Source organism: Sardina pilchardus, chromosome 8 (genome assembly GCF_963854185.1).
Source record: "Sardina pilchardus chromosome 8, fSarPil1.1, whole genome shotgun sequence".
NCBI lineage: Eukaryota > Metazoa > Chordata > Actinopteri > Clupeiformes > Clupeidae > Sardina > Sardina pilchardus.
In genome coordinates this window covers 9,114,092-9,122,889 of record NC_085001.1, presented here as the reverse complement: position 1 = coordinate 9,122,889, position 8,798 = coordinate 9,114,092, and the positions used below count along the sequence as shown (strand labels likewise).

The 8,798-nt window shown below is 48.3% G+C and overlaps 1 long non-coding RNA gene across 1 annotated transcript in view; it reads right to left on the bottom strand.

Annotated features, from left to right (window-relative positions):
• Window positions 1-3,133: 3,133 nt before the first annotated feature.
• Window positions 3,134-8,798, bottom strand: part of LOC134088599 (uncharacterized) — a 48,726-nt gene continuing 43,061 nt past the window's right edge. Inside the window, exon 5 of the long non-coding RNA XR_009939982.1 lies at window positions 3,134-3,255. This is a non-coding gene — a long non-coding RNA (uncharacterized LOC134088599). The remainder of the gene's footprint in view (window positions 3,256-8,798) is intronic.

Below are 8,798 nucleotides of genomic sequence, written 5' to 3'. Positions count from 1 at the left end.
TGTGACAAATGAAAGATAATGTACAAATCGCTCAACACTTCTGACATAGAGAGCTTTAGCCTCAAGGTTGTATGCAATCAGGAGTTATTTATATTTCATGACAGTAGAATGACGTTCACATTCCCAAACCTGATATCTTGTTGCTTGTTTCCAATGCTGTCACTGTGAGAACTACAGTATAGGCGGCCAACCACATATAGTATATCACCACCTTATCACTACTGCCATGAGGTATATCACAACTCCTAAGAATCACATATTATCACCACCTCCAACAAGACGAGCTGTTAAATGAAGTAGTGTAGTAGTGTGTTTATTTGCCTTTCTTACTACAGACTAGTTGACCATTTATAGACTAAAAGCTTTTTTCAATGGAGGTTTTCCACAAAGTTTTCCTTTAGTGTGATGTACGTCCGGGAAACCGAAGAGGGCAGACTGATATGTTCTAGATATGCGTGTGCACGAGCATCCCCCCCCCCCCCCCCCCTCCTCTACCATTTTTTGGTCTGTTCAAGTCCCACCACAAAACTACCTGTGATTGGCCACATAAGCCACTTCCCTTTGGAATCAGCCCTTGATGTTCCGTTCCCTCTGGCTGAAGCTCCTCTCTCCCACACGGCACACAGTCCTGTCCGCCTGCCAGCCAGCCGGACCCGGCAGAGAGGAGAGCGAGCACGTTCCTGCGTGTAATTACTGAGGTGCTGTTTCCTCGCCGGCCGGCCGCTCAAAGCCTGGTCAGCTGTGAGACAGCCATCTGGCCTCCCCATACCTGCTGCCCAGGCCGGCCCCTGAGATACCTTGCCAAGTTTACACAGCCGCGGACATATGCCACCCCAGCAGCACCTCCAACTCCAATCATGCTAGCATACAAGGGCCTGGAATTTTCCCCTGGTTCAGCAGCACAGTGCAAGTGTTAGTGTAAAACAGGGGCAAAGGACAGGGGCCTGGAAGCTCTCATTTGCTCAGCTTGAGTGCAACACCTGTTGGGCGTTAATGATGGCTGTTGGGAAAAGAGGCTAAAGCCCCAGATTGTGTCTGATCCGCGGGTGAATCCTTTTGATATTGACACTAGTTGGGGCGATATGATCGATGGGTGGATGAAGAGAGATTGGCCTGCTCTGAGAGAGGTACAGTACAGCTCCTGAAATGTGGGATGTGACAAGAAACAGATGATGAATGTAATACCACCTTCACCATGCACAGAGGCACTGCTGCAGGAGGGGTGCACTCAGGCAAGAGGGGAAAAAACTGAGCTTTCAACCAGGTACGGAGCACTTAGTCATCTCATGTACAGTAAGGAGGAGTTAAACATCTTTTTCATTAATAGGAGAAGTAGACAGAAAGATTTATGTAGAGCACAGGATATTTAAGCACTTTGAAAAGGCGTGTGTTTGCTGTCGGCAGCATTATATAAGTGGAGTGGGCGGCGCCTGGCAGTGCGTGAGAGCCGAGTGCCAATCTCCACGGTGATCAGCCCGTGTGTCGCACACTTGGGGTGGAATGTGAAAAATGCCAGTGTCAGCAGACCGCCGCCGCGTCAGGGGAGTCGAGGTAAAGTCAGCCCAAAGTCAGTGCCAAGTGACGAGACAGGCCGCCTGTCTCCTCCCGGATGCGTAACACAGGGCAGACGGCGCTGACCATGAGCCCGCTGTTCCATGGGATGAGCTATTAACCTTATTATGAGCTATCAACTTTTAGATCAACTTTATTTATCACTATACGTACATCACAGATGATTCCCCTAGACTTGATTTCAAGTCGGGGCGCAGGATCGTAACGGGGGAAGCATGCAGACGGGTGCAATTGTGCTAGCTGTCTCTAATGTGACGGAGTGGTGTTTTCCGTCAGATGTCGGGGTCCCCTGGAAAGGACCCTCTCGGGCGGGCAGGAAGAAGGAAGGGTGTTCTCTTGAAACATGTGAAAGTCCGGGAAAGGGGAGGGGGGGTGGTCGATGAGTGGCAAAGGCAGTGATTTCCAAGCGCAGCAAATTGTGTTTCCAAGCGGAGGAAGTGGGATCGCTGGGACTGATAGAAGAGGAATCCACGCCGAGATCCCCTGCAGATAGGCCGGTCAATTACAAGACACTCGGACAGGGGAGACTGATAACAAAGACTGCCCTAAAATAGCAAAAGGCCCTTGCAATCATTTCACAAGCACCAACCCTGAAAAAACATGGTGTCCTGCCAGAAACAAACGCTGGCAAAAAAAAAAAAAAAAGAAAACAATCACTGTTAAATGGTTCCTTATTTCACCGCTTGGCCACAAACAATTGCAGACAAGCGCAGACACAGAGAAAACGTATTCGGATTTGAGCAGGCCAGAATGGGCCAACAGAAGACCTGTCCTATCCAAGAAGAACAAAATGATGGGCGAGACATTTTGGTTAGTGTCTGTTTCTGTAGAGCGGGTGGCCTGAATCATCTCATCATGTCAAAAGAAATATACAGTAGCCATATTGTCTGTCTGCTTGAAAGGTCTGGACATTCTCCAAAAGGCTCCGAAAACAGACCTCTGAACGCTGAAGACACTTGTCTATTTCTTTTGGCCAGAGACAGCTCGTACATCAGAGCTTCGCTGTCAGCTCCAGAAATCACCCTGTCTCCCACCGCTAAGGAGAAATGTAGCTAATCAATTAGGTGTACTTTACTGCCTGAACTGATGGCAACAACTGTCTCACTGATAAATAAAGCAAGCTGGTTTATATCACATTTTGCATTCATATAAAAGTGCAATACAATGCATTATTTTATGAAATACATTTGTCAGCAGGTCATATTGTGCTTTCGTGACAAAATAAATATTATAAAATATCCAAAAACCGAGGAATATTGTGTTACCCATTGGTTTTCTTTCTTTGAAAGTCTGCTAAAATGAAAAAATATTTGAGAAAAAAAAAATGTATTTTCAATGAAAATTGACCTAAGCATCATGACGATGGATCAAAAGAGGTTCTTTCATTGATGCAGGGAAAACAATCCTCAGCCCTCAAGCTGCTGAGGAAGGAAAAGAAAAACAGCAGTATTTTTCCTCGAAAGAAACCTGATACTCTCTCTCTCTCTGTTATTAATCTTCTCTCTTTCGGTTCTCAACAAGTGGTTCTCAAGGTGCTATGTGCACGCTGATTGAAACGGTGGCTATCAGGCGCGAGCTGGACCTCTCCCTGGCTCTCTCTATCGAGAACCCAACCCAGAGGAGTCAGTGGTCATCCGTCTACTGTCTCTCACACCCACACAGTAGCCCGTGTTGGACCAGCGGCTGTAAAAAAAACAAAAACACACGAGACTGTTTTTCCAAACGGCTTTTGCGGTAGGCTCCACATCATCTGCCGGCTTCGCCCCCTGGAAGTGAGCTGTTTTTGTGGTTACGGTTTTTCCTCAAAGGCGTCCACTGGCTCTTAGCACCTCTTTCTCTCTCTCTCTCTCTTTCTCTCTCTCTCTCTCTCTCTCTTTCTTACGGGAGCTGAGCCTCGGCTTTCCTTTGCTCTCAGCACGGAGGATGTGTTTATGACTTCTGGGCCTCAATGAAAGTAAGTGGCTCTTCACAAAAGCGCGGGGTAATCAGATAATGGCCGTGTGGACACCACAATCTAATTCTTGGTGGGTGGTGCTGGCTGCGGGTGCCCACAATGGAAACTGGAGCTGGGCCTTTTCACTTGGCCTTGTTTCACGTTGCTCTCTCACATGGCCATTCATAGACACACACACGTACACACACGTATACACACACACACACACACACACACGTACACGTACACACACATGGATGGAGAGAAGTGCACACACACACGCACACACACACACACACACAGGTACACACACATGGATGGAGAGAAGTGCAGACACGTAGACACACACACACACACACACACACACACACACACACACACACACACATTTGCACACACATGGATGGCGAGAAGTGTAGACACACACATACACACACACATTTGCACACACATGGACAGAAGCGCACAAATGCGCGCACACACACACACACATACAGTACAATACACACACACACACACACATACACACACACTGTGTACTGTACATCATACATGTCTAAGACACCACTCACTTTGTTGGTTTCTTGATTTCTCTCTCATCTGTGGCCTGGCAGGCATTAGGCCTGACCAAGCATGGAAAAAACGCATCTGGCGAACAAATATTTGTTTTCACTTTGTCAGCTCGCCTTCTCCAGGGCTTGTCCAGCTCCGCGCATGCAATCGTCCTCTCCCACTCATTGCAAAACCAGCCCCGCATTGAAACTGACCAGTGCTCCCTGATGCATGCATACCGGGCAGTGAATTCACAGACACACCCACGTACAGACAACACGCACACACACACCAACACAAGTCATGTGGAGACACAAAGACACACATGCACAAACGGATACCAGCACACATACACACACAAATATGTATATACACACACACAAACACACATACACATACACACACACACACCAACGCATACTAGCACACATATATACTCAAATATGTACACACACACATTCACACACAAAACACACACAGTCCAGTCCGAATGTCAGAAAGAATGGACAAATCCTATGGATCCCGCCCGCTGTCGGCACAGGCCCTGTCTGCACGTCCAGATGATGGATGAGTTCGGAGGGCCGCGGGAGCGTTGGTACCAGCGTGGACGGAGTCTCCGAAAGGGGGGAGGGAGCGGCCAGACACGCTCCGTACGGCTGCACACCGCTCGGCTGCCGCGATCGCACGACTTACGAGTCCTCCCATTACAGGTGAACTCCGACCCCGACATAAGTGAGCCGTGTCTTAGACGCAATAAATGTGTGCGGCCGCTCAAAGACCTGGGATGGCGCTCTCATCTCGCTCATATGGCCGGGGCTTTAAGAGTAAACCCCGTCAGACAAGCTCCTATTTTAAAGGAGCTAATTCCAGAGCCAGAAATCCTCCACTTGAAAGTGAAGCGCGGAAAAGGGCAAAATGACTTGAAATGCATCAGGTTTCAAGGCATCAGTTTGGCTTTAATAGAGCTGCCCTTGAGGGCCTTTTCATGGACAAGAATGGAACCGATTGACTACAGGCATTCAGAGAGCCAGTGTGGTCTCACTCACTCACTCACTCACTCAAAAAAAAAAAAAAAAAAAACACGGTAAGTAAGAAAAAATGCGCTCAATGCTAGAGAAAAGTTGAGAATAACAATCCATTTCTCAAGCCTGGCGAATCGATGTAGGATGTAAACAACCCCTCCCCGACTTTCTTGCGCTTCGTTTTCATGGCTCGGGGGAAGAAAACAAAAGGCCTCGGACCTTTGCAGCCGCCGCTCTCAGAAGGCGGCCTGATAAGTGCAGAGGGGGAGCCCGGCTAACAGGGTCGGCGGCAATTGCTCTCATATCTCCGCGAACAACTTCCCCTTGGCTCGGGCGAGCCCATTCAATTCTGCTGCGCCATTTGCCGTCATTAAGAAAACGGGGCATTTAAAGGGACAGGTTCCCTCGTAGCCTCGGGCGAAATCTGCCATCTATCAGATGGACTGGTGGCGCACTGGGAAATGAGAAGGATGCCAGGAAAGGAAAAAGGGGACTGGGCAGCTTGCCCATCGTACACTGGTCACCAAGCTGGAGGAAGGGCAAGCTTGGAGAGAGAGAGAGAGAGAGAGAGAGAGAGAGAGAGAGAGGGAGTGTGTGAGAGAAAGAGGGAGGGTGAGAGAGAGAGAGAGAAAGAGAGAGAGAGAGACCAACACTGAGCCAGAGCACTGTGTCCTTAAGACATTGATGTAATTTAGTGCCTTGAAGATCAAGCCGAACTGCCCTTGATAAATCGGCCAGACTGTCACATGTTTAGCTGCTGGCCTATTTATGTGGTCTCTACTGCTGCAGAACTCCTTGAAAAACTTGTGTTTTAATCTGATTAAAAACTGAAAGGATTAACGTGCGGTATCATCTATTGGCATCCTCTGAGGCATGTTTATTCAGGTGGATAAATCATCTGCATATGTAGACAAGATAACAGTGCTCACTGCATGAAAAGTGGGATTTCAGTCCCCGTAAATCTCCCTAATTTTCGTCAGTTAATGACAATTTACGACCTGCGGACGTTGCATTTGTCTGTGCCACACAGTAGTGTTTCTCTTGTTTGCGAGAGTGCATGTGGTGTTTTGATTCACTTTGACACTTTTGCCTTCTTTCCATATATCATGCATAGCTCATGAGTATAAATAGCACAACAGAGACAGTCTCTTTAGCATACAGAGCATACAAAGTGAACTCCCTCACCTTAATATGATGCTAGCACTTTTCCTAATGACACAACAGGAGGGAAAGAGGGCCTGTATGGAATACAAAAAAAGACAGTAACAGTGTCCGGCAGATTTAAATTGTCAAAAATATTACAACGATCTATTACATTAATACAACTCATGTCAGACTTTTCCAGAGTTGTTGATATTTTGACTCTGCTGCTGAAATGCCAATCCTCCCTCCTGTGCTTCAGAAGCAACATATTGATCGGCTGGAAGGGTTTATGGCTTGGACTGAGCCACGATATTGTTTTCCCACTTACAGAGCCAAGACTGTACAAGCCCCAGGAGTTTTGTTTTGTCACCGAAAGGACAGATAAAGGACAATGAGGAGATAATTAGCTACATTTCACAAAAAAAAAAAAAAAAACAAGATCAGAGTCTGCACCTGAATTTGTTTTACAAGAACAAATAAGTGTTTTATAAGGCTTAAATCTCAGGTGTTGTAATAATTAGCTGTGAACCTTTACAAAGGCATGCAGCATATTCCCAAACACTTTGCATGTTTGTATCATGTGAACAATTCGATATTCTAAAGATGCAACTCAAGTTGGAAGCCTCAGCTAATGGATGCACTTGACACAGAGGTCAAACCTGATCACTTTGCCCAACTCGCTGGACAAAAACTCGCAGGAGGTTTTTCGCCAGAGACCCCCCCAAAACCCACGGCACAGTGGTACTGAGCCGACATGCATTAGGGCCCTGCTGATAAGGCTTCAATTATACAGCGGTCATGAGCAGCTCAATAACATGTAATTGAATTACCACCTCGGTGCCGTAAAGCGCGCCCCAAGCTAATGCCTGCTGGGTAATTCTAGCCGCCGCACCGCTTCAAGGTCTCGAGCCGCAGAGACCTGCTTTGAGCTGGCCCTTGGGGTGACGGAGCGTGCGTCACGTCAGATGGAACAGGACGATCACCGGGGGGGGGATACCAGCCCACGGGTCACATCCTGTTTGCCTGGCCGACGGAGGTGCAGAGAGGCCTGCTGGGAGGAGGGTTTGCGTGGCATGGGGACATCAGGGAAGTGAGGACGTGACAAGAGGTCAGATGACAGAGTCATTACTGCTCCCATTAACCTGCCGAGCCAGGGATGGTGGCGTGTTGTAGCGACTCCGCTGGGGGGTGGTGGTGTGTGTGTGTGTGTGTTTGTGTGTGTGTGTGTGTGGGGGGGGGGGGGGGGGGGAGTTGGTGGTTAGTGGGGGATCTTTAGGTTTGCGACATAAAGGCAGGAATAGGCAGGAATTCAGAGAGGGAACAAAAAAGGAAAGAATGAAAAACAGACATGCAATGAAAGTGAAAGAGACGTGAGGAAAGATAGAGCCAGAGCCATGGGTCAGGGTGGAGATGGGAGGGGAGTTACAGTCAGGGGGAAACTGCTGTTCTATTTTTGAAATCAAAGAAACAGGTCTGTGCTCGCTGGGTGCCTTCATCCACCAGTAGAAATTTGAGTCATGTTGTGAAACTAACTGATGCATGTTGGGAGATGCTATCTATCTCTCTCTCTCTCCCTCTCTTTCTCTGTCTCTCTGTCTCCCTCTCTCTCTCTGTCTCCCTCTCTGTCTGTGCTCACTCCTTCAATGGGTTCCCTCTGGTTGAGAACCCATGAACCCATCTCAGTGTCTTGGAAATGTTTTGAACTGGCTACCCTTGGAATGTCCCCAACTTTCTAGTTAAATTCTTTCGTAGACTGTCACTTTATCTCTCTTTCTCTCTACCTCTCTCTCTTTGTCTCTCGCTCTCTCTCTCTCTCTCTTTCATTCACCAGTCTTCTTCTCCAGTCAAGCGTGAAGTGGAAGGGCCAGATTCTGTTTCTGGGCAGGTAAACATCACAGGGCACGGCCAGGAGCAGCTTTAAGATAGGCCCCTACAACATGCTCCCCGGCCCCCCAGCAAACCGGCCGCTGAAACAACTGAGCATGTCTGTCCTCTCATCCCTGCCCTCCAATCCACAGGGGAGGCCCAGAGTCAGAGAAAGAGAGATGGAGAGATGGATAGAAAGAAAGTAAGGGAGAGAGAGAGAGAGACATGATTCTGTGGGTTTTCCCAGAGTGTGGAGTGAATGCAACATTAACATGCCACTGGCTTTCAGCAGCACAAGCCCCATGAGCTGAGATGAGAAAGAGAGAGAGAGATAGCGAGAGCTAGAGAGGGAGAGAGAGAGCAGCATAAGCCCCAAGAGCTGTGTCTCCTAATGAGTGAGAGAGAGAGAGACAGACAGAGAGGAGAAAGAGAGAGAGATAGCGAGAGCTAGAGAGGGAGAGAGAGAGCAGCATATGTCTCCTAATGAGAAGTGCATAAAGCATGGACTTGGACTTCTCTTGGACGTCCATTCCTCATCCTCGTCCTCGTCTCCTCCTCCACCCCATGCGTGTCTCCTCCCTCCACACTATCTGCTGTGCCATCAGGCCCTCTCTCTCTCTCTCTCTCTCTCTCTCTCTCTCCCCCTCTCTCTCTCTCTCTCTCTCTCTCTCTCTCTCTCTCTCTCTCTCTCTCTCTCTCTCAGGCGCAAG